Source organism: Tachysurus fulvidraco, chromosome 3 (genome assembly GCF_022655615.1).
Source record: "Tachysurus fulvidraco isolate hzauxx_2018 chromosome 3, HZAU_PFXX_2.0, whole genome shotgun sequence".
NCBI lineage: Eukaryota > Metazoa > Chordata > Actinopteri > Siluriformes > Bagridae > Tachysurus > Tachysurus fulvidraco.
In genome coordinates this window covers 26828596-26840452 of record NC_062520.1, presented here as the reverse complement: position 1 = coordinate 26840452, position 11857 = coordinate 26828596, and positions in this window count along the sequence as shown.

Below are 11857 nucleotides of genomic sequence, written 5' to 3'. Positions count from 1 at the left end.
CCCAGCTGGAGAAGACAGTCCGATATTAATAATCCAAGACAAGACATTTGAAGACACTCAGTGACTCAGCTGGGATTTACTGTATTTGTACCCTGAGAGATGATGGGTTCAGTCAATTCACCCTAGAGGTACAAAGGGAGCAAAGTGCAGATCGGGGTTATTTATAAGAGCTTTAATGTAGGCAGACACCCTAACCCATTCCAATGCAAAATGTAAGCACATTAAAATTGCTTCTGTAAAAAAATGTTTGACGTGTCATACCCAAATTGACTTTTGTGTAGTGCTCACTAGGCATTAGAGGAATAATTTTATTAGATTAAAACCTAGCACAAAATACAAAAATAAAATAATACAAATGTTTATCAAAGATTTTACAACAGCTTCAAAGGTGATTTAGCCAATCTGAGACAAAGATATATATATTTTTTAATTGAAACAATTTTAAGCAAAATCTTCAGAGATCTGCTTTTATCAACATTGATGAAATCCTGGTATACTCCAAGACCAATAAAATCCATGTCAGCCATGTCTATACAATGTAAAACAAATGATGAATTATGCAATGGGTGCACGTGAGCTGGTCACCCAGGGGCTCAACGCACGATGAGGATGATACAAAACCACTTCTGGTGGCCCTCCCTTTCTGGGGATGTCAAAAACAACGTGGAATCTTGCCCTACCTTCGCCCAAGTAAGAGCCTTAAGACAGCTCTGCCAGGGTTTGCTTGAAGAGGGGGCTACCTATGGCCATGAAAACCACCAGATGATAATGGGGCATGTATTATGCAACCACGGCATACCAGAGGACATCGTATCAGAAGGTGTGTCCCATTCATGGAGAGGGTGTGGTAAGCCTTCTGTGGGAGCCTGGGTATTAATATTAGCCTCACCTTGGGGTACCACCCTCAGTCGAACGGCCAAGTGGAACAAAATTCCCTCACATTTTTCTGTGATTCTCACACTCTTCTAATATGTACTGCGTTATAAACCTCCACTTTCCCCTAGGTCTGGCAAGCTCTCTGACCTCTTCTGGGTTTGTTAACTTTATAAGCCATGCAGTGGCTATTAACGAAGTGAAGTATTATCTGTCCGAGCAAACAAATTATTAACACTTATCCTTTAGCGTTTGTTTGTCTAGGTAAATTCAACAAGTCCAGCAAAGACAAGTAAGTTTTGTAAGTGGAGGTTTTATCTTGTGTAGCAGTATTTCATAAAAAAATACTCCAAAGAGGTGAGTACTGTAGTTACATGCAGTTCATTCTTACATTAAATCAGATACGTTGTTATGTGAAGCATTGACACATAAATTACAATAATGTTGTGTTGTCTGTAAGGCATAGAGAAAAATAGATACACCTTTTTATATATATATTTTTTTTACATTTTTAAATGCATTTTTTGCATTAAAAGAATGTATAATGCATATAAATTTGTGTAATTGTATGCACATTGATATTCTATTAATGATTAATTTATTCAGATAATCACAAAGAAGTTCTACAGTTTTCATCACTGATTAATGGTTAAATCTTCTCATAAATGCGTTGTCCTTTAAGACCACCGCATTTCACCAAAAATATATTACTACATGATTTTTGTTTAAAAGTCTGTAACTTAAGTTCTAATTAAATGCCTTAAATGCCTCACCATAATCATGTTTTCCCTTTAAGTCTTATGGGATTCTAGAGAAAAAAAAATGCATCCATTTATATGTTGTAGATCAAAAGTAATTGCTATTTTACAAGATGATTTGGAAAAAAACAGCAAGATCAGCTCCATAAGATTTGCTTCATGCAAAGACTACATTCTCATACTGTGAGAAACGTCAACAGAGTTTGTGAAAAGAAATGACGGAATGATTTGGAAATGATTTCTAGGCTCTTAGGAAACATAGTCTCCCCTCTATGGTACCATCACAGAACACTTTATCCAGTGTGAACTTTATTTAACTGGTATGTTGTCCTCCCTTTATTTTCCAGACCAAATGGTTCACCGCTCTGACACATCATAGTTTTATGGTACCATTACATTTACATTTACAGCATTTGGCAGACGCCCTTATCCAGAGCGACATACATAAGTGCTTAATAAATCTCTAACACTGAATACATTAATGCTGGTTCACTAGGTTACATACTTAAGATACCATGAGTTTAAAACATTTGTTCAAAATTACAATGAAAAAGTCTCAGTTGTTTTTTTGTTTTTTTTAAATGCAAAAGATAAGGAAAGAAGTGCTAGTTGAAGTGTTTCCTGAATAAGTAGGTCTTCAACCGCCGCTTGAAAATAGCCAGTGACTCAGCTGTTCGGACCTCTAGGGGAAGTTCATTCCACCACCTTGGTGCCAGAACAGAGAAGAGTCTTGTAGTATACTTGCCTCTTACCCTGAGAGATGGTGGAACCAGTCGAGCAGTGCTGGTAGATCGGAGGGTGCGGGGTGCGGTGCGAGGAATGATGAGGGCTTTGAGGTAAGAGGGAGCTTGTCCATTTTTGGCTTTGTACAGTAGGCCAGCATCAGTGTTTTGAATCAGATGCGTGCAGCTACTGGAAGCCAGTGGAGGGATCGCAGCAGCGGGGTGGTATGCGAGAACTTTGGCAGGTTGAAAACAAGCCGGGCAGCTGCATTTTGGATCATTTTCAGAGGACGGATTGCGTTCATAGGTAGACCTGCCAGCAGTGCATTGCAGTAATCCAGTCTAGAAATGACAAGAGACTGAACAACTACCTGGGCAGTCTGTGTGGACAAAAATGGCCGAATCCTTCTAATGTTGTAGAGAAGAAACTGACATGAGCGAGTCACATTAGCAACATGAGAGGAAAAGGACAGTTGATTGTCCATGGTTACCCCAAGGTTGTGAGCTGTGGCTGAAGGGAAGATCAGATCGTTGTGCAAGGATATAGCAAGATCATGACCTGGGGATGAATCACCTGGAATGAACAGCAGTTCAGTTTTGCTAGGATTGAGCTTTAACTGATGAGCAGTCATCCATGATTAAATTTCTGCCAGACATGCTGAGATCCGGTCAGAAGCTGTGGCATCTGAGGGTGGGAAAGAGAAGATAAGTTGTGTATCATCAGCATAGCAGTGGTAAGGGAACCCATGTGATGAAATAACTTCACCAAGAGAGTGAGTATACAGGGAGAACAGAAGAGGACCAAGTACTGAGCCCTGTGGGACGCCAGTGGAAAGTCTGCGTGGATCAGATGTCACTCCCCTCCATGTTACCTGATATGAGCAGGTTTCTTTAGGATGGGAATAACCCTTGCTCTCTTGAAAGTAGTTGGTACCTGACCAGATGCTATGGATCTATTGATGATAGTGGAAATGAAGGGCAAGAGTTCTTGTGAGATGGTCTGGATCATAGTGGTAGGGAGTGGATCCAATGGGCAGGTGGTAGGATTGCAGGACTGGATGAGTTGTAAAATCTCTTCTGCTGCTACAGTTGAGAAATGTGACAACGAAGGTGTAGGGGAATGCATACTCTGAGATGTAAGTGCAGTCGAGGGTGAAGTGAAGGTCCGGCAGATTTCCTCAATCTTCTCCTGGTAGAAAGAAGCAAAGTTTTCTGCAGTCAGGGATGATGAAGAAGGTGGAACCGGGGGGTTGAGCAGAGAAGAGATGATGTTGTGGAATTTCTGAGGGTCATGTGAGGAAGCTTCAAGCTTTTCCTTGTAGAATGAAGTCTTGGCAGAAGTCACATCTGAGGAGAACTTGACAAGAAGTGTTCTGTAAAAATCAAGATCTGCATCAATTTGTGATTTCTTCCACTTTCTCACTGATGATCTTAGCTCTCTTCGATTGTTGTGCAGCACATCTGAAAGCCAAGGAGCGGAACAAGAAGTTTTCTTGGGTTTAGTGAACATAGGGCAGAGGAAGTCCATAGTTGAGGAAAGAGATGAGAGGAAAGTATCTGTGGCTGAGTCCAAGGGTAGTGAGGAAAAAGACTCAGTATCAGGAAGGGAAGAAAAAGTGCCAGAAGCTACAGATGAAGGGGAAACAGAGTGAAGGTTGCGGCGAGTAAGAGCGAGGGGGTGAGAGGTAGTTTTAGGTAAGATAGGTAGAGTGATGGTGAAGGATACCAGGTGATGATCAGAGACGTGGAGTGGGGTAGCAGTCACGTCTGTAGCTGGAGAAGGACGGGTGAAAACCAGGTCCAGGACATTGCCTCCTTTGTGTGTGGGGATGTAGCTGTTGAGTGTGAGGGAGAAAGAGTCGAGAAGAGACAGGAGGGAAGATGAATGTAACTTGTCAGAGGGGAGGTTGAAGTCACCAAGCACTGTCAGGGGGAAGCTATCGGAAGGGAAAGCACAAAGCATTGAGTCCATTTCTTCCAGGAAGTCTCCTAGCGGACCAGGAGGGCGGTAGACAACAATGATAACAAGGTTGATAGGAGAGGTAACTGAAATGGCATGACATTCAAAAGAAGAGATGGTTAAATGAGAGAAGAGTAGAGGTGTAAAGCACCATTTCTTTGACAACAATAAACCTGTACCACCACCCCTGCCTGTTTCTCGTGGTGAGTGAGAGAAAGCATAGGCTGAGGATAAAGCAGCTGGTGTAGCAGTGTTCTGTGGGGATATCCAGGTCTCTGTTAGAGCAAGGAAGTCAAAGGAGTAATGGGAAGTTAAAGCGGAGATAAAATCAGCTCTCTTTACCGCAGACTGACAATTCCAGAGCCCACCTACCACCACTGTTTGAGACTTACACAACAGAGGAAGGTAGATGAGGTTACTGGGATTGTGACCTCTGCTTTGTGGATGAGAGCGTCTGCGAGAGTAGGCCTTGAGTACAGAGATGGGTTTAATGCACATATTTGTAGTCAAACAAGTGTGAGAATTAAGGTATGGTAGAATATCAAAACAGTACTAGACACTAATGTTAGAGAGAGAGAGATACTAACAAACCGCTACAGCCGAGAACCTTCAATTTAAGTAGGTAAGCCCTGCCCCCAATTCACACCTTAAGGGAGACTGAAACTACTACTGATTAATCAGTTGAGAGAACAACAAAAACCAACACTATAAAAATCAACAATGGTATAGAATATAACACAATTCAAATCACACTACTCTAGAACAAAGTGAGTTAAGCAGATAGTATACAAAAGACAGGAACCTACTTTACCAGAAGACAATATAATCAAATGTAGAGAGTTAAAGCACCATTATGTTATAGCACCATTATGTTATAAATGATCTATTGCTTGCAAGAATTCACTCTCACTCACTCATTCATTTTCTACCACTTATCTGAACTACTCGTGTCACGAGGAGCCTGTGCCTATCTCATGCATCATCGGGCATCAAGGCAGGATACACCCTGGACGGAGTGCCAACCCATCACAGGGCACACACACATTCTCATTCTCTCACGCAATCACACACTACGGACAATTTTTTCAGAGATGCTAATCAACCTACCATGCATGTCTTTGGACCAGGGGAGAAAACCGGGTACCCGGAGGAAACCCCCGAGGCATGGGGAGAACATGCAAACTCCACACACGCAAGGCGGAGGCGGGAATCGAACCCCAACCCTGGAGGTGTGAGGCAAACATGCTACCCACTAAGCCACTAAGCCCCCTGCAAGAATTCAACAAGCTTAAAACGTTCCAAAGAAAGTGTCCATGTATACTATGTAGTATCAGGACTCTTTACTTGAAAAAACTAATTTGCTTGTGATTAAGATGAAGAAAAGAAAATAGGAAAAACAAACCTGTAAATTCGATTGATGCAAAAGGCTTGAGGGCTCACTGAATGTTTTGAAGTTTGTTGAGTCAGATGTTCAGAACACAACATTGTTTTTGCTGTGTTAGAACATCAAACTGAGGTATATAAGATTGGGGTTTATTACTCTGGCTTTTTTGAAGTTCATTCATCCATCTATCCATCTTCTACCGCTAATCCGGGACCGGGTTCCGGGGGCAGCAGTCTTACACAGGGATGCCCAGACTTCCCTCTCTTCCAGGGGAATACCGAGGCGTTCCCTGATAGCCCTGATATATTCACAGAACAATCACTGTAGGAAACCTAAAATGACTTTACCATCTGCCAAACTCTTGCAGTCAATTGAATGTTTATTTGCAGAAAACCTGGGTTTGACCAAGTTTCAACCTGGTGCTTTAAAAACACAGATTGTTGTATTAATTTTTATTTAATTATTTTACGCCTGTGCTTTTTCTGCAACCAAACCAAACTCAGATGTGCTGCCTGTCCTGAATAGCCCCCACAGGCCACAAAAGGTGAGCCTCGCTTCTTGTCCATTTAATCTCCCGATAGCTGCTCAGTTCCGCCTTCCGCCATGCTACTCGGGATTATTTTGTCTCAGCCCTGATAGATGCCAGAACAGCAGTCAACATCATCCACTGCCAACTGGTGCAAGACCTCCAGCTCCCCACCGTACCATGAGACATCTCATAAAGGTCACAGCAGTGGATAATCAACCCATCGGGGATAGATACTGTACATCACAAACCATCGATCACACTCTAAATTAGCCTGTTCTATAAGGAGGAGCTCACACTGTATGTCACTTTTTCACCCTGGACCACCTCATTCTGGGATTTCCTGGTTCCACACCTATGATCCACAAATCTTGTGGCAACAAAAGGAACTGGTACAGTGGTCCCCAAACTATGCCTTAGGAAACAATTTAGCCTACCCTACCATGCAACATCAGTGGAGAGTCCCACTCTCACCCAAAAGGCCCATGTCCCCAGGAGTTCCAAGACCTCTAGAAGGTATTTAATCAGAAAGAGCCACCACAATTGCCATGATATTGTGCCACAGAGCTCCTTCCCAACACACAAAAGCATAATTTACCTACTCTCTTCCAGATCCTCAAGCCATGGAGGACTACATCGGGGAGGCCCTCTTGGTAAGTTTCATATGAACAGGAAACTTCAATTGTCACCACTCAGGAGAAACTGGAACTTCTCAAGGAAAGATTACCCTGACCCCGAACAGCCCCGGCCAAGTTACATAATGTGAGAAACTTCAACATAGTTTGTGAAAAGAAATGACGGAATGATTTGGAAATGATTTCTAGGCTCTTATGAAACATAGTCTACCCTCTATGGTACCATCACAGAACACTTTATCCAGTGTGAACTTTATTTGACTGGTATGTCTGACTCTCTTTATTTTCCACACCAAATGGCTTCCTTTTTGGAAAGTTAGTAGAGCTGTTAGTGGAGCATCATGTACAGTTTATTTCATGTACACTTGTGAAAATATACAGCAAATGAAAAAAATAATAAATAATCAACAAAAAAATGGAAATGGGAGTCATTTTTCACTATTTAAAAGAAATGTAACTGCAGTATTAAAAATTACATATTGCTTTCAAGAATTCAACAAGGTTAACTGTTTTGACGAATTTCCATGTTCTAAAGAAGGCGTCCATGTTCCAAATGTAGTATCAGGCCCCTGTTTGTATAAAAAATGTTGCTGAACTTATCAAGAGCTTTACAAGATTTTTCATACTATACCTTCTGTATACCTCCTACCCTTTGAGGAGATAAGAATCTTCTGTAATTGTCACATGCACACTAATTTGTTTGTGATTAAGGTGAAGAAAAGAAAATAGGAAAAACAAACCTGTAAAGTTCCACAGGGCTTGAGGGCTCACTGAATGTTTTGAAGTTTGTTGAGTCAGTTGTTCAGAACACAACTTTTTTTTTTTTTGCTGTGTTAGAACATCAAACTGATGTATATAAGATTGGGATTTTATTACCCTGGCTCTTTCGAACATATTTTTTAAATATAAACCATTAAAAAAAACTGCTTAATTTTTATATAAATTCTTTATATTACTCTTTATGTTTACCTTCTGTTCTATGTTTATGTTCTGTAAAGCTGCTTTGAGACAATGTCCATTGTAAAAAGCGCTATACAAATAAACTTGAATTGAAAACTTGATTCGGATTAATTGATGGCACTGATAGATTCACAGAACAATCACTGTAGGGAACCAAAAATGACACCTTGACCATCTGCCAAACCTTTGCAGTCAAATGAATGTTCATTTGCATAACCCTCTGGGCTTTGACCAAGTTTCAACCTGGTGCTTTAAAAAACAGATTGTGAAATTTTTTGTTTATTTATTTGTGGACACAAGAGTCTCCCACAGGACAAAATGCTGTTTGTTGTTTTTACTTAAAGTTATTTGTTAAAAAAAAAAAAAAAGCATTTTATTAAAAAAATTTAATATGTAGCTTTTCTAACTTCGGCATTCTTCTAGCACAGTAAATCATGCTGACCATCCACTTGGACAAACTATTACAAAGCAGGGCCCCAGATATACTCCATGCCCGGTCCCTTGTGTCACGGAGGACCTACTCAGCATGAACTTCACCAAAAACTCATGCTGTTGAGCAGGACCATGGTTTCCACAGGGCAGTGCCGTCGTTTACTACTGTACGGCACCGCCTTGCTTTTTCTGCAGTTAAACCAAACACCGATGTGCTGCCTGTCCTGAGATGCCACCACAGGCATTCTAACCCCGTGATTCTGGGATTTCCCTGGCCATGATATTTTGCCATAGAGTCATGATATTGTGATATAGAGCTCCTTCCCAACACCCACACCCCAAAAGCATGATTTACCCACAGAAACTCAAGACATTGAGGAGGCCCTCTCGGCAGCTTTCATATGACCAGGACACTTCACTTGTTGCCACTCAGGAGGCATTGGAACTGCTCAAGAAAAACGTTTACCATGGTATATATCTTCTGTGAGGAGATACAGTAAAAATCGTCTGTAATTCTCACATGCGGACATGTGTTAATACCTAATTTGATTGTGATTAAGGTGAAGAAAAGAAATAGGAAAAACAAACCTGTAAAGTTCTATTGATCCACAGGGCTTGAGGGCTCATGGAATGTTTTGGAGTTTGTTAAGTCAGCTGTTCAGAACACAATATATTTTATTTATTGTGTTGGAATATTAAATTGAGGTATATTAGGTTTATTACCCTGGCTCTTTAGAAGTATTTTTTAAAAATAAAGCAAATCTTAAAAAAATAAACTGCTTAACTGATAGCCCTGATAGATTTACAGAACAATCACTGTAGGAAACCTTCAACCCTGACCCTGAATGGCCAAGCCAAGCCAGATGTGCCTTGTTTTTCTTGAAGTTTAGCTTTACTGTGACCTACCAACCAGGAACCAAAAAGGCAAGGCAGATGCCCAGTCATGCCACATTCAGCTGTTTGAACACCGCTTTTACTTTCTGGTTCTTTAGAGGCCAAGCTCAAACCAAAATTGGAGTGAAGTGTTGTAAGTGTTAGCTGCAATTCTGAATCGTTGCTGTTTGTTTCTTGCTATTGTGTGTATGACAGTTTCTATGTACTTTCCGTTGCAGAGTTTGTCTTTTGCACCTTGGATTTGATCTACTCCATGTTCTGTTTGACTATGAATCCAGCTAACTATTTTGGATTGTTTGTGCATTTTATTAGGTTATTTAATAAATATTTGCCTGTTGAGTCTACTTGTGACTCCCCTGAATCTGCATCACAGCTTTTATATAAACGTATTCGTCAATAATTATTATATTTGGTTACTTTTCAAACAAAAAACTGCTATAAGTGTAAATACATATCTTAATAATATGTTCAAATAAACAAGGCATTACACATCTATGTGCGATCTCACTTTTTTCTATTTATTCTTAATCCTTTTCTTTTTTTATAACTTAAATTAAATTCTTAACTGAAATAAAATTTTATGTTTACATGCCATTATTTCTGTCTGAGAATTGCCAGCTAAATTTTGTCGCTAATCACTGTTTGATAAAGTTTTTTTTAAAATAATGCTTCAAGCTTTTTCTTTCAATTTGAAAATGACCTTTTTGTCAGTAATCCATTTCTCCAAATAAACATGTTTAATACCTTTCAGTGACTGGATTTGTGTAGTTAGATGCTGGTGGGCAAAAAGATATTTCACTTTAATCATAATATCTTAATGAAGATCAATTTTTAATATTTCAATAATTATAATCAGAGAATAATTTGGCCACAATTAGGTTAATTTTCTATTATTTGATTTAACTGAATGATAAATTTGAATGTACTCGTGTTCATATTTGTTTCGTTTGTTGCTTTCCAACAGCATGTAAATACACGATTATTGAACACCTTGCTGCTTTAAAAAAAAAAAAAAAAAACACACAAAACAAAACAGATAATGGCTTTTGCAAATGTTTTCCATTTTAAATATCCAACAGTTTTCCATACTAGGCTTTTTAGGCTTATCAGATTGTTATACTGCTCTCACTACAATCACCTCTGATTAATTTCTTTTACCAAAAGTGGAGGTGGACATGTCTGTCTTGTCTAATCAGATATGTGTTATGTTACGTTAACTGAAGACTATGGCAACGGCTTTGAAATGCTATTGCTACAGTCTTTCTCTCGGGTCTCAATAATTGAATACTTGATGGCTTTGGCAGGGAGGAATTTCTATTAAATTTATAAGAAATTCATAAAATACATTGAGTTGTAAGTTGCTCAGAAGTTCCTGGTTACACAACCACCACTTGACTATACACAGCTTTGAAAAGGTAATAAAGGAAGTAAAGTCTAAAAACTAAGTTTAAGAAGACAAGACATTTTATCAGCTAAACAAAGTGTCAGTTTTAGTGCTTTAGTGAGATTTTTGACTACTACACTAGAGGTACAAAGGGAGCTGAAAACATAAACTTTACTTCAATTCTCTCTAATACTTTATTTAAATCTTCAAAGTATTTGTTACAAATTTTAAAGTATCTCGTTCTCTCGTCCGACTATATTAAAACTACAGGTGCATTAATGTAAAATATATAAGAAATAAAAAGTGTAAACCTTCTCATGCTACACATTCTCATTAATCCTATAGTTGACTTTGTGCCTTTTAATAAGGATAAGCCACAAGTCAGCAATTGCAAAACTGATGACGAGCAACCATGGCCTATGGTGTCTCCTTTGGCTCCGTAGAAGCCATGATTTCCATCTAATTTGAAAAAGCATGTTGATGGATTTTTTTGTTAATATTTTGTTAATTTTTCAATAAAAAGGTAGCTAGTCAAATTCTAGCTGATGGCATATATTCTGAACTTACATAATTATGTAATGATGTTTTCAGGCAAAATGGCATAGGTGGAACATTATCTACCATTTTTAGATCAGTTATAAAAAAAATGACTATTCATCAGTTAAAAAAAATTATTTTTTACACCTTTATGCCTGTATGCAACCAATGACGTAGACTATAGTATCCTAACAGACACATTAAGGTAAATAAAATAAAAAAGTGCCAGTTCAGCATTACATGTAAACCTTCTCATGCTACATATTCTCATTAATCACATAGTTAACTTTGTGCCTTTTAATAAGGATAACGATGGATGACGAGCAACCATGGCCTATGGTGTCTCCTTTGGCTCTGTAAAAGCCATATTTCCATCTAATTTGAAAAAGCGTCTGGCAGTAAGTTTTGTTCATTTTCCAAAAATAAGTAGCTAATTTATTTGGCTTGGTAGCAACTCAAATTCTAGATGATGGAAGATATTCCAAACTTACCTAATGATATAATGTAAAAAACTTATCTACCACTCATTAATAATAATAATAATAAAAGACTTTTCATCAGTTTCATCAGTACTTTTTACATTTTAATGCTTGAATACAAAAGCAACACCATATTTTTGACACATTATATATTTCAGTACTTTGTCCACAGTATGGTGAATTAATATATAAGCAAGTGTGTATATACTATATAAGTAAGTGTGGTTTAATACTAAGCTAATTTCGGTGCAAGAATAAACACCTAAATTTGAATGACTGAGACAAAGACTCGGACTGACGTCACCTTTCTAGA